The sequence below is a fragment of the Anabrus simplex genome, chromosome 12 (assembly GCF_040414725.1).
Source record: "Anabrus simplex isolate iqAnaSimp1 chromosome 12, ASM4041472v1, whole genome shotgun sequence".
Classification (NCBI taxonomy): Eukaryota; Metazoa; Arthropoda; class Insecta; order Orthoptera; family Tettigoniidae; genus Anabrus; species Anabrus simplex.
This window is the reverse complement of record NC_090276.1, coordinates 84048614-84069466: the sequence shown is the minus strand read 5'-3', so window position 1 is coordinate 84069466 and position 20853 is coordinate 84048614. Positions and strand designations below refer to the sequence as shown.

The following is a 20853-nucleotide window of genomic DNA, read 5'->3' as shown; positions in this document are numbered from 1 at the left end:
CGAATGTATTGATGGTGGTGATTGTTGCTTTAAGAGGAAGTACAGCCAGGCAACCATCTGCTATATAACACTAATCAGAGAGAAAAATGGAAGAGTCCCGACACTTCGAAAAATGAAGGTATCGGCCAAAGGAAGACTAGGGCCACGAAGGGTGTGAAAAAAAACTCCCTAGGGTTCGAGTGCTCCAGTACCGTCGGACTCGGAAATGAACGAGAGTTGACCTAGGCAGGTCGGATAGCATAGATGAAAGTGAGGAGCCTGGTACAAATAACTGGAAGCAATGTCAGGACTCAGCTACGGGCCCCGTGGCCACCAACCCACGCTCCCCAATTGAGAGCCCTTGTGCTCCTTTTGGCTGCCTCTTACGCAGGCAGGGGATACCGTGGGTGTTTTTGTACCGCTCCACGCACAGGGGCAATATAATCTTAGGCTAATATCAGATATGTTTGCTAGGTTCCCTTAACTATCATGAAGATGTGATAGCAGGTTTCGAACTCATAAAATTACAAAATGAAGTAGCTTTATTGAGCAAAGTTATCTTGGTACCTACAAGTACCGTCAGAACTGTAGGAATGTACTCTATCTACCAACACATTTTTGTTACTGGCTTTCTCAACCCACGTTGACAGTCCGGTGGTATTTAAAGGTGCTCGCAATTACGCCAGCCCCGTGTCGATAGATTTATCGGCGAGTGAAAGAACTCCTGGGCTACAAAATTCCGGCAAACCGTCGTCTCCAAAATCATAAAAGTAGTTAGTGGGACGTAAACCGGTATTTTTATTTAGCACCGAGCAAGTTGGCTACACATTTCGGGCCCGGTAACTGTGAGTTTGTTTTCAGGAGATAATAGATTCGTCCAATATTCACACCAGCCCGACCAAGGCGAGTGCTGTTATGTTGGCGCAGCGCACGGATATTCTGTATAGTCGTGTTCAACGAGTTAGAATGACACAGAGAGGCGGAAGCGCTGCCTGACTAAAAATAATTAAACGAACGTCCGCCATGTTTCCAGTGGTCACATAAGCTGTCGATTGACTTAAAGTGTTGAAAATCGCATTTTACTCGTAGAATCACTGGTACAAAATTAAAGACCGTTAGCTCGTTGGTCCGGTTAGATGATATGCTGCCTCAACACTTACATTGTGACGTTCTTTGACATGCTGTGTTTGTTCGGAAACTGATTTAGCTAAACCCCTGCGTACCTATTTACCTGAATGAGCAGACATACGATGATGTCTAGATGCTAGTGTTTGAATAAGTAACCAAGAAGAAGAATAAATGTGTAGATTTGCTTCTGTCCTAGCAACCGGTTAAGTTCAGTTATCGGCTAGTGATGCAGCGTAAGCCGAGTCGGCATCGACGTGTCAATTACAATGTCGTTAAATATTGTGATCGAAAGAAGAAGGAAGATTACGAATGCTACTAAACTACCGGCTGTAGTAAGAAAACAATATGTAAAATACGAAAAGAGGGCAAACGACAAAAGAAAGTGGAACGAGCAAGATTTGGTCACTTTGTAAAAAAAGCAATCCGCCTGTAAATAAAATGATACTGAACGATATCAGGAAATTTCAAGGTTATTTTGAGATGGTGGTAGTGAATTTTGTTCAAGAGGAAGTGCAACTAGGTAACTAGTTAGTGCAAAAGAAATTTAAGATAAAATAAAAGTATTTATTCAACGAAGGAATTTGTAAACGCAATACAAAATAAACAAAAAAAAATATCGAATTACTCCGAAAAGTAATAACGAATCATAAGGGAATGTGCGTTCCTTGAGTAACAGTACACTTGTAATTTACATACCAGTAGTATGAGCTAAGGGGATTCCAGGACAAAGGGTGGTGGTGGTGGTGGTGATTATTGTTTTAAGAGAAAGTACAACTGGGCAACCATCCTCTATATAACACTAACCAGAGAGAGAAAATGGAAGGGGTCCGACACTTCGAAAAATGAAGGTATCGGCCAAAGGAAGACAAGGGCCACGAAGGGGTGGGTGTTATTCTACCGCCCCCTCTCACAGGGGTCCAAAGTTATTGACCCAATGACGTCATAGCCACGTGCTATTGTTTACAAACAATGCCACGTGCTCTTGACGATGACAGCTGTCATCTTGACGTACCCCAATCTCACTTTTTTGAACAAGAGAACGTCGCTAACCTCACATCTGCCATCTTAACTACTTAGAGACGGCGCCGGTCTGAGTGGCTCAGAGGGTTGAGGCGCTGGCCTTCTGACCCCTACGTGACAGGTTCGATCCTGGCTCAGTCCGGTGGTATTTGAAGGTGCTCAAATACGTCAGCCTCGTGTCGGTAGATTTACTGGCACGCAAAAGAACTCCTGCGGGACAAAATTCCGGCACCTCGGCGTCTCCGAAAACCGTAAGAGTAGTTAGTGAGACGTAAAGCAAATAACATTATTATTATTATTATTTAATTAGGGCGCGGAATTTTCAACAAGTGAACTTCGCTAATCTCACTGCTAGCATCTAAACAGGGCCTAACTTCACTGCTATCTTAACCACGTAGGGGGCGCCGAATTTTAACAGCTGCCATCTTGACAGGTCCTAACCTCACTGCTACCATCATAACCACGTGGGCGCGGAATTTTAAATAAGTAACAGCTGACAAGACGACAGCTGCCATCTTGACAGGTCCTAAACACGTGCACTTGTTGAACAAGTGAACGCGGGTAACCTCACTGCTACCACCTTGACAGGTCCTAACCTCACTGCGTGCATCATAATCACGTGGGGAGCGGAATTTTAAAAATAAGTGACAGCTGTTAAGATGACAGCTGCCATCTTGACAGCTCCTAACTACGTGCACTTGTTTGGGGTGTTGTGCATAGCAGGTGAGAACCACCTAGGGAGCGAGGTACTGGACATTCTCTCTACTTGTATTCCGTGCGGTTAGGAATAGCTGCTGTCTTGTCCCCGGGGCCCTAGCACTAGGAATTTACAAACGGCGGCTATGTTGCACATTACTCCCTAGGCCGCCAAAGTAGAAAAATTATTATTATTATGAATATGTTCCAAAGTTCTGAGTTTCTAACCCCTGCTTTATTCATTTAATTTCGTTTTATAGTGTAGTCAATAGAGAAAAGGCGTACATGTGATTGTGTAACCCCTAGAATTTGCCTGCAGTGAACATGTCACACCATAGAAAGCCGTAAAGCACAGCCGAGACGGTTGCTTTAGAACACATCGTATCTCCTCGCTACTAGATGGGGGCTTCATACTGTCTATCCGTGACACAGTCGAATAACTGAAGAACAGGCTGCAGTTCGGTATTCGCTGTGAACACGATAATGCAAATGTTAAGTAGCTTACAAACATTATCTTAAACATGTACATTCAAGAAACATAACATTGCCATTCACTAACACAAGTAGCAGGACAATGTGCATGCATATAAACGCTGACTCGACTTCCTGATTCCGCTGCAGAAGAAGACTTTGGTGAACGTCCAGATCTCAGCACAACACAACGCAACAGACCAAACACAAGATTTCGTTATTTTTTTACGTAAGATGAGGAACATTGTTTCCTGACATAGAAGGGAATATTCATTTCTGGAGGTTTGCTTTGATGCTGCTATTCGTGTTTTTGTTTCAGTGTGATACTGAAGGGTTTCTGTTATGACATGGCCTAGGTATTTGAACTGTGCTACTTGTTGTACTCGCTCACCGCTGATCACAACGGGATGTGGACGTGGGTTCCTACTAAACATCATGACTTTTGATTTATTAATATTAATTTTCATACCAAATTTTTTAGCCTTTTAGTTCAAATTTAGCAACATTTTGGATAATGTTGTTGGACTATCCACAAGTATAGGACGATCAAAGGCAAATTTGATGGTCTGTATTAGTCTCCCTCCTATTTTCACCCCAAACTTGTTTTTTTAGAGATTCATTCATGATTTTCTCATCAAAAACATTATCCAGAAATGGTGAGAGCAGACAGCCTTGTCTTACTCATTCCAGTATCTGTACAGGGGCTGTTAGTTCGTTGCGAAACCTGATAACTGCATTCTGATGTTTGTATAAATTGTATAACAACTGCATCATGCAATGTGGGCAATTAATATCAACGAGAAGTAGAAACATTTTTTTCCATGCCACTTTATCAGACCGTTTCTGGTAATCAATGAAGTATACACACTAATTCCCTCCGCAGCCCAACAATCTTTCTCCCATACAGCGCAGTGTAACTATAGCATCACATGTAGACAAATCTCTGCGGAAACGAAACTTAGTGTCGCCAAGGTTCTTTTCAATGTAAGTCCCCATTCTGCATTTTATAATATGGAGGAGTACCCTAGATGTGTGAGTGGCTGAGCTTATCGTCCTTTTTTTTTGCTAGGGGCTTTACGTCGCACCGACACAGATAGGTCTTATGGCGACGATGGGATAGGGAAGGCCTAGGAGTTGGAAGGAAGCGGCCGTGGCCTTAATTAAGGTACAGCCCCAGCATTTGCCTGGTATGAAAATGGGAAACCACGGAAAACCATTTTCAGGGCTGCCGATAGTGGGATTCGAACCTACGATCTCCCGGATGCAAGCTCACAGCCGCGCGCCTCTGCGCGTACGGCCAACTCGCCCTGTGCTTATCGTCCTATAGTCATTAGAATTAGTAGGAGTTGTTTTCTTTCGAAAAGGCATGATGATTGAAGAATAAAAGTCCTCTGGCCATTCGGCTTGTTCGTAAACTTTTGCAGTTAATTCAAAATCTTTTCCTTTGTTATTTCGCCACTGTTCTTCGCAGGAATCTTACCAATCCCTGGACACTTTCCGTCACGTAGCTGTTTAAGGGAAACTTTAAATTCTTGCCTAGCTTTATCATCCTCTTCCAGTGTTCTGTCACGTGCTACTACTGTCCAAGAAAGTGGAACATTTGCGGTGTACAGATCCTTCACAAATATTCTCTACAACTCTTCATTTTTGTTTACTGCCAGAAACACTACACCATTTATCAACATTGTGCAAAATCCTTTTTGTTTCCTTCACGTTGTCGTTATTTGTTCGTAAACTAAATTTGATTTGCATTCTTGTTCGAGATGTTCAATTTCTTGGTACTTCAAGTTCCACCACTCTCCTTTCAGTTAGCTAGGCACTGGCGGCCGGTCAATACGTGCTACCGGAACTGTAAGAAATTAATTATATTCAGTACAATTATCCTGGTGCCTTTTCTTTGTTTTGAGTACGGTATGAATTCGTGTTTTGTGAAAATCAGGGCGAGATCTGTCGAACACCTAGCGCCGTTCTCCCGGGGAACCTGGTTCGTGCTCACGTGAAATGAGGTCTGGCGTGTAGCCTGAAGGAAGCAGTACGCAGGCGCAGCCAAGCTTGGAACACTTTAAGGTCCGCTCCCACCTAGTGGAATCGAATCGAACCGAACAGCCGAAATTTCCGCTCGGCCGCTCACATCTAGCAGCCAGCAGCGGAATAGAATCGAACGGGATTCTACGCGGGAAATATAAGGCACGCAATGGACAGTTTAATAGCGCTAGCACTTTTGTGTGAAGAGGCGGAAAATGAAGATAATGAGAGGAAAAGAGATCGGAGAAGATTCTGGGTACATGAAATTAATTTAACAAGAGAGCCGAAAGGAGAATATGCAACTTTATTTGAATATTTATTGCGCGATGAAGCTAAGTTTCGGCAGTACTTCAGAATGAGTGTGTTGAAATTTCAACAACTATTTCAGATGGCAGAACCACATTTAACGAAACAGTTTACAAGATTTCGTGCACCAGTACCTCCTCTTCTGAGAATGATCGTCTGCTTGAGGTAAGTTGTAAAATTTTTAAGCCAAAACCGAATATATATATATATATATATCATAATATATGATAATGACAATTATGTGGGTAGGCCTATGTTTAGACACTTCGTTATCAATCCTGTTGAGTGTTTCCGGCAAGTGAGCTTGTTGTGGGCAAGTTTTATTACAAATTATTGACGAAATTCTAGCGAGCTGTTACGGAGAATGTTAATTTCTCCATAGCAGTACCGATATTATTTTAACGTCAACTCGAACGTGAGGCCTAACCAGTCGTCAGCTGACTGGGAAATTTGATAGCAATAGAAGTAAATAAAAGCAATAATTGTTATATAATTACTGCAGTAGAAATGCAAACTAGCTCCATCACTTCACCGTGAAATAATCATCGCATGCATCTCTACCGGTACCTACCTTGTAGAAATTTACTGGAAAGAGCAAGTTGGCGTAATCCCGCCGTGATCTTCTAATTTTACTTATTTGTTCTATTCCCTGTCGAATAAGAGTTTTGTGAAGTTCGAGAGCTACTCGGTGTGAACTTATAAGATAAATGACTTATCCTTATTCATATATTCGTTATTAATGGCTATAAATAGGTTTTTCTGCTGCATTCAAACTTTGAGTTTTAGGCCTAAATTCTAATAACAGCCTATATCGAAATAAAATCTTGATCATGACCTTTTAGAGCATTATAAAACTTTGCATTTGTTATTCTGGCTACTGACAACCTATAGCTATTCTGTTCTACTTTTTTGAATTCCTACAAGACAGCAAATTTAAATTAGTGTGGTGCTTTCCAAGTATTAGTGGGCTATTATGTTCTGTAAAATTAGGACTATAGATTGTAAGAGTGGAACTTGAACTCACATAAAAATATCAAAGGAAATATGTTCAAACTTAAAAAAAGAATAAGGAACGTAAAATACTTTCAACACCAACAACTGAATTACCCCCAGAATATCAGAAAAAGTTGAATGAGAGAAAATTGTTCATTTCATACTAGGCCTATTGGTAGACAGATAGGAATAGTCCTGCATAGAATCCTCATTAGAATAATAATTTAAATCCTCTAAGTTTATAGCATTAGGCTTGACAGCAGCTTTATTAAACATTATTAAATTTAAATTTGCTGTCCTGTGGAAAATCAAAAGTCAAACAGTATAGCTGTAGGGTGTCAGTAGCCAGAATAACAAATGAAAGGTTTTATAATGCTTTAAAAGGTCATGATCAAGATTTTATTATAATATAGGCTGTAGGCCTAATTAGAATTTAGGCATAAAACTCAAAGCTTGAATTACTTAAATTTAAATTTTCACTGAATAACTAGGGCTACTAATTTTTAATTGCACTCTGGTTGTACCTGATAATGAAGGTGCCCCAAGTTCTTATTGGAACTAAAACTAATTTTATTTTGTTTTTAGTTCTTGTTTGAGGTTGTTCCCAATAAGTTGGCCTACTAATTGTTAACCTAATTTGAATGATATTTGTACCAGTAGTATTAACATGGTTGATGAAAGTAGATTTGTCTCCAGTACCTATGTTAAAACATTATTAATGGGAGACCTTGTAATAAATATACAGGCAGGTCTCTTAGCAAACTTTTTACAACCTGTCAGTAAGATATTTTCTAATTTCTTGATTCATTGGGACCAGATCATATGAGTTATAGGAAGCAGTTGATATTAATTTTGAATAACCCGTAACAGGTCGAAGGTAGATACCACTACAGAGAGATTAAAAGTAGCATTCATTGATAACACATGTGATATACAGGAAGGTTTCTTGGAATACACCATAATATGAGGGACTAATGTATATTTTAAGAAAAAGTTTACCCAGTTTTGAAGTTTCTGAGAATAATTACTTGAGGTAAGCTGCAATAATTTTAAATTTAATAAAAACAGTAATTGAATCTTAAAATAATCTATTTTATTACAACTTATAGCAGTGAACAGAACAACAACAAAATAATGTACTTTTTGTACTCTTCATTGATAACCCTGTCGGTTGACTGCTTCCATCTCAGCATCTGTCACAGCTTCTAATACCCTTCTCTTCGTAGCAATTTGAAGGTCCAGAGGCAAAGATTTTACAGTCTCTGCCATACTTAAAAAGAAGTGTGTTATCGCATCAGTTTTGTTTGTTTCAAGAGGGTTCACCTTTTCCAGATAATTAGACAAAACTGTAGCTACAGATGTGGATGGAGGTGTCTGGGATCGTTTCCTTTTAAAACCAGAATGCACCGTTTTTGTTGATGGTGAGATTGTTGCCTGTGAAGTAGATGGTTTTTCTTGTGTGAACTGGTTAGGATCTGCAGCACAAGTTCCTTCAGTGGTTTCTGGCTCAATATACACTACAGACTCAGGTGTTACAGGTTCGGTTGATATAATGGTGTCATTGTCATTCAAAAGAAAATATTGAGTTGGTTCTATTATTAAATTCTGGGATGTATTTTCTGTGGAAATATTGGATAACTGTGGGGAAATTGGTGCAAGGTATGGCTTCAAGAATGACAGCTCATTCTGAAATCTCCAGTCTTTTTTTACTCCTCCCTGACTTCCACTTTTTTCTTTCTTGATCAGAGATTTCCTGTAGCATTCTCTCAAACGCTTCCAGGATTCTTTACATTCAGTTGCTGGAAAAGAAAACAGGCCCATAAGTACCATAATTTAAATTTGTAACATAAATACTATATAAGGCAAAATATAGTAAACTGTTCTCTATTTTGTTTCAGGTTCCTTGCTACAGGGGATAGCTTGCGAACAATTTCGTTCAGCTACAGGTTAGGACATTCCACAGTCGTCAAAATTGTTAATGAAACATGTGAAATTTTATCGAACATTCTTCATCCTATATACATGCCAAAACCGACTGAAGAAAAATGGAAAAGTGTTGAGAAGGGATTTCAAGAACGATGGCACTTCCCAAACTGTATAGGTTCCATTGATGGGAAACATGTCATCATACAAGCACCAAATAAAAGTGGTTCTTTGTTTTATAATTACAAGGGCACATTTTCTATTGTTCTTTTGGCATTGGTGGACTCGAACTATAAATTCATAGCCGTGGATATTGGAGCATTTGGTTCTAATAGTGATGGAGGAATTTTTCAAAATTCAAATTTAGGAAAAGCGCTGGAAACAAAAAACTTGAATATTCCGGAAAAGAAAAATCTACCTGGTACGGATATCCATTTACCCCATGTTATTGTAGGGGATGAAGCATTCCCCTTAAAGACTTATTTGATGCGACCTTACTCCAAAGCTCAACAAAGAAAAGAAAATATTTAATTACAGACTCAGTAGAGCGCGAAATGTAGTAGAGAACACATTCGGAATAATGGCTCAAAAGTTTAGACTGTATCAAAGACGTTTGCAGCAAACTCCTCAACATGTAAAGAACATAGTTTTCACAACTTGTGTACTGCACAATTTCTTGAGAGACGATGTAATTTCGTTCGTTGAAGAGGAATCGTTAAATTCAACTTCAGCAGCTCTGCAGCGGTTGCATTTTACAGGAGGAAATGCTACTTCTGTTGCAATGGGAGTACGTGATGAATTTAAAACTTATTTTAATGCAGTAGGTTGCGTACCATGGCAAAACGACATCATTAATAGAGGTAGACTGAACACAAATTAAAATCTGTGAAGTGTTTGTTGTCCGCAGCAAAGTGTAGCACTTATGAAATTGTTCAATGTAAATATATATTTTTTATTGTAAATACTGTAAATATAATAAATATAGGCCTAAGTGATGTCAATTATCGTACTAGTATACTATATGTGTACTTCAACATGATACAATTTTATAGTAAGGTCAACAACAATTATGAAATAACTTGTATATAATCTTTCTAACCTGTTTGATTTTTTATTTCCTTGCTTATTTCCTCCCAGGCATTGTCTCTTACGTTGTTGTTACAGTAGTGCTTGTGGGACTTGTCATAAAGAAAACTGTATTTCTGAACTAAACTGATCAGCTTTTCTGTGTCCATTATTATAAATAAAGCAAATTAACTATCGCAAATTAAAACGTCTCTTCAATCTGTAGGAAACAGCTGACTTCAACCTGATACACATTTGCCGCCAAATCCCCGACCGAAAGATGCCGATCGTTTACGAAGTTACACGAATGTTGATAATTCTGTTCGATTCCGCTCCGCTAGTCGAAAAATATTCTTGGCAGAGAATCCTGTTCCGTTCGGTTCGATTCGATTCGACTCGTGGCGATCGCCATCTCTATCTCCCATTTAAACACATGTTAAAAAAAAATTCTGTTCGGTTCGATTCGATTCCATTCCACTAGGTGGGAGCGGGCCCCGTCTATAGTTACTTTTTCTCCCGCAAGGGGATGGAAATGCTCGATGCCTCTTGCTACCCTGATGATGAACGTGATAAGCGAATCTGCCACTAGAGAGTAGCATCGTCTGGGCTCAAAGGTAAAGCGTAAGGGGGCTATCTATCGCAAACATAACGTTGTTATTAAGGTAACCAACCAATGCTTATTTAAATATCCATCTTCCTTTTGTGTAAAAAAATAAGGAATTCGCACGTGAGTGAAAGAATCTTGGACTGACCCTAAATGTTATCCCGCATTAGAATATAATTTATGCTGGTAATAGAAGAAGTCTCAATGATTCAGTTGGCAGCACTTTCAGTTGCTTTGTGCGGTGTTTGATCTCGCAGTTGTATTGTAGGTGCGTGTTTTTCTATCTCTGTGTCAGTTCATACGGAGATTTATCCAATTATTTATCCACTACAGTGTATACGTACCAAGTGAAATTAAACTAGTGTTCTTAATGAGGATCTATATTTCCACGATCCTATCTGGGAAGTCCCCCTGTGGGTGGGGGCGGTAGAATAACACCCACGGTATCCCCTGCCTGTCGTAAGAGGCGACTAAAAGGGGCCCCAGGGGCCCTGAACTTTGGAGCGTGGGTTGGCGTCCACGGGGCCCTCAGCTTAGTCCTGGCATTGCTTCCACTTACTTGTGCCAGGCTCCTCACTTTCATCTATCCTATATCGCCTCCCTTGGTCAACTCTTGTTCTTTTCCGACCCCGACGCTATTAGGTTTGCGAGGGCTAGGGAGTCTTTCATTTTCAAGCCCTTCGTGGCCCTTGTCTTCTTTTGGCCGATATCTTCATTTTTCGAAGTGGCGGATCCCTTCCATTTTTTCCCTCTGATTAGTGTTATATAGAGGATGGTTGCCTAGTTGTACTTCCTCTTCAAACAATAATCACCACCACCACCACCACTATTTGGGAAGTGAGTATACAGCATGAATAGTGTGGACAGTCTGATGAAAGAACCATTTTCTAGGAGAACATTAGAAGAAAAAGTAAACATAAAAATTATAGGTCGTCCCAATCCAGTCTTAAATTTAACTCAGAAGGCTTCGAGAGGGCAAAATTCCAGTTACATCAGGCATTTCAGCTGTACTTTTTTTCACGAGCCACCACTGTAGCTAGGTACACGATCTGTCAGTATCATTTTTCAGCGTTCGATATTCCTTTCTGCCTCCCTCTGAAGGATCATTCTTGTGTTTCCTCCTTTCATCCATTTTATGAAGTACCGTACCCTTTTAACTGATCCCATGAATTCGCCTGAAGCGTTTTCTATTGCAACCTTGAACCTTGTCAACAATTGGTTTACATCACTTGGGTGAGAGTTTGCACTTAATATTTCCTTATTAGTGGCCATTTTATATTCCAATGAGAGACGATTTCTAACAAAACATCGTGGATTTTCATAACACTACGATAAAGAGTTATTTTCTGTATTCATTTGAGAACGAAAAGAATAATTACTCCATGGTATGCAAAATTCATATAAATCTATTGGTTTCTTCAGCAAAAAAAACTCCTTCAAACTGTAAATCTTATTCCTAAGTACAGCTACTCGGTAACTTACGACTCCTAGAAATTCACCTTCCTCAACATATTCCCCTCCAAGTTTCCGATTGTTCACCTTACAAATCTCCTTCCCTAAGCCTGTAAATTGAAACATGTCAGATAGCTACTATACAACCTACGAAGAAGAAGTGCGTGTATGCTATAAACATCAGTAGAACATGGGATGACAAAAAATGAGGTGCAATGATATATCAATTACATCAAATAACTTGAAACATTCACACATCCTGGCGATGTTGTCAAATCTATTACTTGAATACAGTTAGTTCTCTGTGTCCTAACCACACAAAATATAACAACATTCTTTCTAAAACGGGATGTTCCTGGATGTCTTCTCATTTACTTACTTAATTACATACTGCCATTATTATGAAGTCATCAGCCTACGACACTTCTTAGTAATTTCTCTACTAATTTAACTTTAAAGTTTGTCAGTCAGACTGTAATATACCTGCAATAAACACACTATTGAGCAATGAATGACATGTTTCCTTGTACAAAAACATCCTCAGATTCTATCCGACCACTTTAAATCATGCTAAGTTTAGCAAGAAAATTCGGCCATTAATACAATTTAGAATCGTTAAAACCGTATGATAAAATCAAAATTAAACAAGGTAAAATACACTGTAGATAACGGCAGGATGTGGACAGTGGAAGGAACCTTGAGAGATGGTAGATCGAAGAAATTTTGTGGCCGAAACTTCAAACAAAGTATAATTTAGTTAATATCTAATTACAGTAAATACTTATTTAATATACAAACATCTAAAAAGGAAATAATGAACACTACCGCTAATATAAAACCAAAAACTATTTTAATAAATCCTGATGTAATCAAGTTGCAGTCTTAAAATCTTGCATGTAGTAATCTTTATGTAAAATACTTTCAATGTGAAGTGACCGCCTTCACCAAGGAAATAAAATACAGGTAATGGGAAAACATGTTAACCCTTTCGTCTCCCAGGCTACGCACCCCTGCAGTTTCCGCGGGAATGATAATGAACTGTGCCTTCCCCCTCCATCTATATCAACAATCAGTGCTGGCGTTGGTCCAGTTGTTTGTTCGCTGCGATATGACCGTCGCCTGAGAGACGAAAGTTTATGATTTGTGAAAGTCTTCGTGATTTGTACATAGCTGTAATGGTTTATTACAGTAATGTTTTTTGTACGTAATACGTAAGCTTAATAGGATACTGAAATGGAAAATCTAGCGCACGATGATGAATTGATAGCGCCAGTTCTTTCTGAATTAGACAGAGAACCACTCTCTTCAGGAGACATTAGTGGTAATGCAAGTGACTGTGATGCCGACCCTACCTCATTGCTCAACAGCTCAGAAGATGAAAGCGACCAATCGGCAAGTGAAGAACTTCAAACTTCATCTCCGGGCGCTCATCAGGCAAGTAATAGTAATCAACATTCTGAATCTGACAGTGATGACGATAATGATAGAAACAACAGTAGCCACCCAAATATAATTCTCCAAGGAAAACGATTCTCAGAGGAGGAAACGGTCATAAGTGGTCCGCAAAAAAAGCCACAAAGGGCTGGAAGTCGAACACCAGCTCGAAATATTATTTATACGAAACAAAGGCCAGTAAATGATGGAGCAAAAGTGGAAAGTCCAATAGATGCTTTCATTTTATTGTTTTCAGATGACATGCTAAACCAAATAGTTACTCATACTAATACTGAAATCACTGATAAAAATAAAAAATACCGAAATATAACCTCAACCAATTGCACAACTAATTTAGTAGAAATTAAATCTCTCATGGGTCTGTTAGTACTGTCAGCTGCTCAGAAAAGTAACCATGTGAACTCTAAAAAATGATTTGACTCTAGTTTCAGTGGATCACGCTATGTATCTTGCATGTCAAAAGACCGTTCTAAGCAGTCAAGATATTCATAACAGAAGACACCCTTAAGCCGAAGTAAATTAAACTGTTCTTCTTCAGGAAAAACACGTCGAATTTCTGTAAATTGTTCTGGCTGCAAATTACTAGAAAGTTTATCGAGGCTACCCGCCACAAAGCCAAACGAGTCAAGAAATCTCAGTTTTATAGAATGCTCCTCATATACTTTTACACACTTTGTAAATGCAATGTACCGCTCTTTGTTCTGAGGGATTATATCTACTTTTCCATCCGAAGCTCCAAATTGTGATACGATGAAATGTGTGTCGTAACCAGATAAGTCATAAAAAATTACAGGAATAAATTTTGGAACTCTGTACTTAAGATTACAGCTATTATGAGCAGGACATCTGTACAAGCCAGTTAAATGATCATGATCGAAAACTTTAGGGTCATTTTCGGAAAATTCGCCATCACAAATACTACATTTTGTAGCACGTTCATGTTCTTGTAACTGAATTTCGGTGAGCGGTTTCGTGGGAATATTAGTATTTAGAATACTGCTAAGACGTACTGCATCACTTTCAAGTCTTTCTAAAAATATTTTAGCAGCATCAGGTTCTCGATGCAGCTCTAACGTGTTAAGCGCACTATCATAACTACACCTGATGTAATACGCGAAGCTATACGGGACATGCATGTGCGTAGTATTAGTGAAAAAGTTGTCAGGATTAGGCGAGCATGTGCTGCGTGACTTGAGGATGGCTTCAAAGTCTGCGTAAATGACGAAAGGCACCCACATCTGCTTGTCATAATTCGTAAATTTTAAAACATTAATGCCTGTGGTAGATATCTCTGTACATACATGATTGCAGTCATTCTTGGAATAGTTTGTTAACTGATCTTCAGTTCTAAAATACTGCAAGCATCCATCGCATAGCCACTTTTTGCCATCACGTTTTGACAACTGACTACCAACAAGTCTACTCAAATGTTTAATCCAACACAAGTGGCTATTCTCACTGTTAACATGAGTACTCTTCTTAAGACATGTATAATACAGAGGACCTACTACAGACTTTTTGTCTACACCATACACATTAATGCTAATATTATTTAGTTCTTCAAAGCGCTTAATGTCCTTTAACTGCATAGAAAATTCTATACTATCTAAATTTAGTTGTGTTGAATAGTGGGGATACGATGATGTTCTATTCGCTACATTCGATTTCGCAGGATTTAAAGCCGACAACACAGCCAATGCAAAACACGCCTCGTAATTGTTTTGGATGTTTACAAGAGCTTCTTTTCGCTGAATCCATGTCGGCAGCTCGATGTACGAAGATCCTCGCAAAGGATTGTACTTATTGATGTTAACTTCTAGGTACAAAATTTCAACTAAAGCCCACCCTGATTCCTTTTCCTGAAATTCCTCGCTCTTAGTTGAAATAATGTTCAAGATATCCCTAAATACATCACTAAAATTAGTCGACACTACAAAATTCTTCGTATTAAATGATTTAATTTCAGTTATTTCGGATTCATCTGTGCTCTTAATATACAACGCAAAAGTACGAAATTAACTTTAAATAAATTATGATTAGACAAAGTTTTGTCAAGAAGCTGTTGTACATACGGTTGAACGCAATTTAAAAAGTTTTCAGTACTTTGAAACTTCTGAATAGTAAGAATTCTGCAAGTAAAAATCCTACTTTTAAATGCAATATTAATTTCCTCGGTGTTTGTATTTCTACCACTTCTACGCGCATTACTCTGTAAGTGACCCTGAAAATGTGAAGATGGTACATTAGTGTTACAGTGTTCGCAGTGTATAGTTTGAAGTTCTTGATTTTTGCTTGGTTTTTTACTACTACTACTACTACAACTTTCTACATCTACATCAGTATTTACACTGAGCTAAGCCAACTTCTACGGTACCCCCCTGCCTGTACTTAGCAGGGTGCTGAGCTGAGCAAAAAGAGAGGAAGAGAGTCATCATCTACGGTATCCCTTGGCTGTAAGTAGACAGGGGGCGCTGAGCTGAGTTGCGATCCTCGGGCACTGATCTAAGACCACATCTACGGTATCCCCTGCCTGTTAGCGACCTTTGAGCTGGGGTAAGAACAACACAAGACGCCGAGGTGCTGAAATATAGAAGTTCTGCTGGCAGACGTATTTGTGGCACGATTGAACCAGAAGGCCTGCGCCTCTGAGCTACTTAACTCAGTCCGACAAGCTGCCGCTGTTAATTTTGATACGGACTGTACGTGAGCAGTGAACTTCGTACTTGGCGAAACTAGCTGAAGCATCACATTCCAGCAGTGTCTATGTGCTCGCCGGCCTGATGTAGCTTGTGTGTGGGCTTGCTTTCAAGATTACTTTAATACAACGTTTTAGTAAAACACACCCCTGATAGATTTTCTTGTTCGGGAACTCTAGAGTCTGCTTATTCGAAAGCCGGTGCTAGTACTACCTACTCACAAGGCATAACGCCCGAACTACACTAGGAAGCAGCTAGCTGCTTCCCCCGCTCCTAGTCCTGTTTTACAGCTGGATGCCCTTCCTGACACAAGATTTTAAGTTGCAAAAGTCTGTTTTACAGCTGGATGCCCTTCCTGACGCAAGATTTTAAATCACAAGAATCTGTTTTACGGCCGGTTGCCCTTCTTGATGCAAAGATTTTAAATCGCAAGAATCTGTTTTACAGCCGGATACCCTTCTAGGATTTTAAATCACAGTATCTAATGTCTTACATCATGAACCATTGTTTTACGGCTGGATGCCCTTCCTGACGCTGAAGGACCGGGATTCGACCGGTTACCATTCATGACATAACAGAACCAGTATTTATTTTCTGCTAAGTCACTTCCGTTTTGCTTGCACAAGAACATGTCAGATGCTAGTCATGCTGAGTAGCATTCGCCTATGGCTGTAGTTGCTTCTGCATTCTTTAACTCGCATCCTAAAACAGATCCGTTGGATAGGGACCGTCAACCAAAAAGTAGCGCCTAACAAATTGCCTGCGTAAAGTTGCAAACATGTGGATTTAGCTAGCACTTTGTTGATGGTCGCTGTAAAATTATCCACCACCACATGTCAAAGGTATTAAAGATGGCTGCTGTCAAAAAAGCACATTACCTACCACCACATGCCGAAGAATAAAGTTTAGTGTCATAAAGATGGCAGCACGATGCTCTGTTCATTAAAGATAGCTGCTTGTCAGAAAAGCACATGGAAGTTACCGCTACCACATTTCAAAGGCAGTACCGTAAAGAGTGCAGCACTAAGATTAGCGATGAAAGATGGCGGATAACAATTACTACCACCGCCACATTTCCAAAGTATAGCAGCACGGTGCTCTGTAGATTAAAAATGGCTGCTGTCAAAATTTTTTTTAATTATCCGCCCCAAGGTAAGTAGCTAAAGAGGGCAGCACAACGCTCAGTCGATTAAAGATGGCAGCTTGTCAATAAAGCACATTGCCCTCCACCACATGTTAAAGGTTAGCTAAAGAGGGCAGCACGGCACTATGTTGATTAAAGATGGCGGGTGACAGCTGACGGAATTGTCCAGCAGTACGATAAAGATAGGAGCACGGTGCTCTCTTGATTAAAGATGGCTGCTGTAAAAAAAGCACATTACCCACTACCACATGTCAAAGGTAAGTAGCTAAAGAGGGCAGCACGATGCTCTGTTGATTAAAGATGGCGGATGACAGCTGACGGAATTGCCCACTACTACGTGCTTAAGGTAGTAGCCATAAAGATAGCAGCACGCTGTTCTGTTGATTAAAGATGGCGGATGACAGCTGACGGAATTGCCCACTACTATGATAAAGAAAGCAGCACGGTGCTCTGTTGATTCAAGATGGCAGCTTGTCAAATAGATTTTTCTTAATTGCCCGCCTCAAAGGTAAGTAGCTAAAGAGTGCAGCACGGTGCTCTGTTGATTAAAGATGGCTGCTGTCAAAAAGCATTTTTCAAATTATCCGCCACCACATTTCAAAGATATGTAGCTAAAGAGGGCAGGACGGTGCTCTCTTGATAAAAGATGGAGGATGACAGCTGTCAAAAACCACGTGGCTTTGTTTACTGATTCAAATCTCGCGCAAGTGCCGTTAAGTTGGCAGCACTGAGATTTAGGCCCGTTAAGATGACAGCAGTGAGGTTAGCGATGCGTTGTTGTCGATGACAGCTGTCAAAAAGCACGTGGCTTTGTTTACCCATTCAAATCTCGCATTAGCGAGGTTTAGTTGGCAGCACTGAGGTATAGGTCCGTCAAGATGGCAGCAGTGAGGTTAGCGATGCATTGTTTTCGATGACAGCTGTCAAAAAGCACGTGGCTTTGTTTACGAATTCAAATTTCCCGCGGGAGGAGGAGCGGGCCCCTGGAAAGGGCTCTCGGGTGGCGGCGGAGGAGCGGGCCCGTGGGAAGGCCCCCGGGTTGCGGCAGAGGAGCGGGCCCCTGGGAGACTGCGGAGGCGGAGGCGGCCGAACTGTCCAATATATCTACTTTCATCTAATGATTTACCTTGGACAAAAGACTGTGTATTGAGGTAAAAATAAAAAGAAGAATCTGGACGCTGTTTATAAACACGAAAACAGCGTAATTCTTTCTCACTGTGTGCAGCAGGATGATATGTGTAAGAAACAGGTTCTATTCTCCGGACCACCTTTTGAGCAGACTAAAGCGGAAGTGACGTCATTGTCTCGACACACTCGCCGCGGTTGCCAAAGAGCCGGCGCGCGATTCAAAGATGTACTCCACCACTATAATATAGCACAGCTCACGGATTGAACCTCGAATGAATTTAAAATAATTAATACATTAACGTATGCGTGTTAGAATCCCATACAGTTTTTTAACGGCTTACATATTTAAACAATTAATTTACTGAATTACATTTTAAATGTGAAAATCTACAATCTGTTTTCCAGTCAATAACCGGGTCAGGGATGGAATAAATGAAGCCCCATCTTGCGGCGAGGACACGAATTGAGCCGGCTGCTGAAGCCTGTTTCACTCCTCTGGGGCAATGATTAATGACTGGCAGATGAAATTAAATGATACTGGAGTGTGTTGCTGGAATGAAAGATGACAGGGAAAACCGGAGTACTCGGAGAAAAACCTGCCCCGCCTCCGTTTTGTCCAGCACAATTTCAATTAATTAGTTATTACGAATATATTTTTATAAAAATATTATTACATATTATTATTATTATTATTATTATTATTATTATTATTATTATTATTATTATTATTATTATTATTATTATTATTATTATTATTATTATTATTATTATTATTATTATTATTGGAGCCTCCGTGGCTCAGACGGCAGCGCGTCGGCCTCTCACCGCTGGATACCGTGGTTCAAATCCCGGTCAGTCCATGTGAGATTTGTGCTGGACAAAGCGGAGGCGAGACAGGTTTTTCTCCGGGTACTCCGGTTTTCCCTGTCATCTTTCATTCCAGCAACACTCTCCATTCTCATTTCATAGCATTTTTCAGTCATTAATATATCACTTTGGGAGTGGCGACCCCATCGTACTAATAGCCTATATCTGCTTCATTCATCACATCCCTGACCCGGTCAATGACTGGAAAACAGGTTGTAGGTTTTAATTTTCATTATTATTATTATTATTATTATTATTATTATTATTATTATTACTATTATTATTATGCAGGAGGTTTCAGCGTCAGCTTACCTTGTGCCGCAGTAATTAATCTGTGTCACTATCGAGTGGCTGCACACCCAAGTCGGAATCAGAACCAGGGTCAGCACAAGAGGTAAACTAATCCCGCCGTCAATACTATTCGCTCGGAAATGCTTATAAACAGACAGAATCATATTTCTCTCCCCGGAAGTAAGAATCTTGCGTTTCTTCTTCAACTGATAACAGTCTGGTGAATTTTTGTTCGGATCCATTGCACAATAATATCCAATAGCGAGTAAGAAGAAACCTACAAACGTACAAGAGACTACAAGAATTATGAATTAGCACACAATACGCACATACACTGTTTTTGTAAAAGCGAAGCACACTGATAAAAGTTTCTCACTGCTGTTTTAAACAGTGTTCAGATCATCCACTGAGTGAGTAAGTATGGCAGCTCCGCATTGACTGCACCATTGCCAAAACTCGCTCTGAGTAGCGCACCCCCCTTGCCCCCTCACCTACCGTGTGACAACACCGTAGCCGCTGCCCCTGTCGCCCGCGCCATCCCCTGGTCTATACACTCACTTCCGCTTTAGTCTGCTCAAAAGGTGGTCCGGAGAATAGAAGCGTGTGTAGCGAGAGTTCGTTATTTGTTTATAAAAAGTCGAAAGGAGAAGTTAGTTACAACTGTTAAAGTGTTAAGGTCAGTTTATGTACCAGCGAAAAGAGAGTGGAGTTTCCGTGATCATCCGGAGGTTGTAAATTACAGATCGCAAATGCCTTACACATGAGGACACATCTCAATACAGACAAGACTGCGGCGGCAATGACCAATTTTATTGCGGAACAATTACGTTAAAAATTAGTGAATTTTATCAAAGTGACTGACTGTTTTTCAATTTCTGTGGACGACTCTACGGATAGGTATTCTGAAAAACATTTGATTTTGTACATTACGTACGTTGACGAACAGAATGACACTTGCTGATGTTAAGTCGCTGGAAGAGCAAATTGTCCAAGCCTTTTCAGAAGATTTAGAAATGCTCAAAAATAAACTTGTGGGGATTGGTTGGGACGGAGCTGCAGTGTTTACTGGCCGAAATGAAGGTGTTGCTGCTAGAATCAGGAGGAACATATCTCCGCACTTGATCAGCGTGCCCATAGAATGGACCTTGTTTCAGAACAAGCTTTTCGTGTTGTGAATGCTGTTCATAATTTTGAATGCGTACCAGATGGACTTAGCGGACCTTCTGCAGCTGCTGCCACATTCACAGGTGTGTCAGGGTTCTTGAAAGTAAATGAACTCTTCCCAGTTCGTTTGATTTCTAGTGAGAAGGATTGCTTATTGGCAGTTTTCAAAGACTCCCCTTGCATCATGGAATACCTAATCCGTGAATCTGAAAACCGTGAAGTGTTGAGTAAAGATCGTTGTAAATTTGCAGGGCTGTACGGAAAGTTGTCGCAGGGAAAAAATATTATATTGCTTGGTTTTCTGTTAGATGTATCGTGTGTCCTGTCCCTTCTAATGACAGCAATGCAAAAGGAATCGGTTTCGTATGGTGAAATCGAAAACAAGCTTAATTCTACAATGCAGACCCTTAAAGAAATGCCATGTTTATTTGACTCTCTCCAAGGAA

General features: G+C 40.1%; 1 pseudogene; it reads left to right on the top strand.

The window, feature by feature from the left end:
* The first annotated feature begins 5642 nt into the window (after window positions 1-5642).
* Window positions 5643-9859, top strand: LOC137502826 (uncharacterized; annotated as a pseudogene).
* The last annotated feature ends 10994 nt before the right edge of the window (window positions 9860-20853 follow it).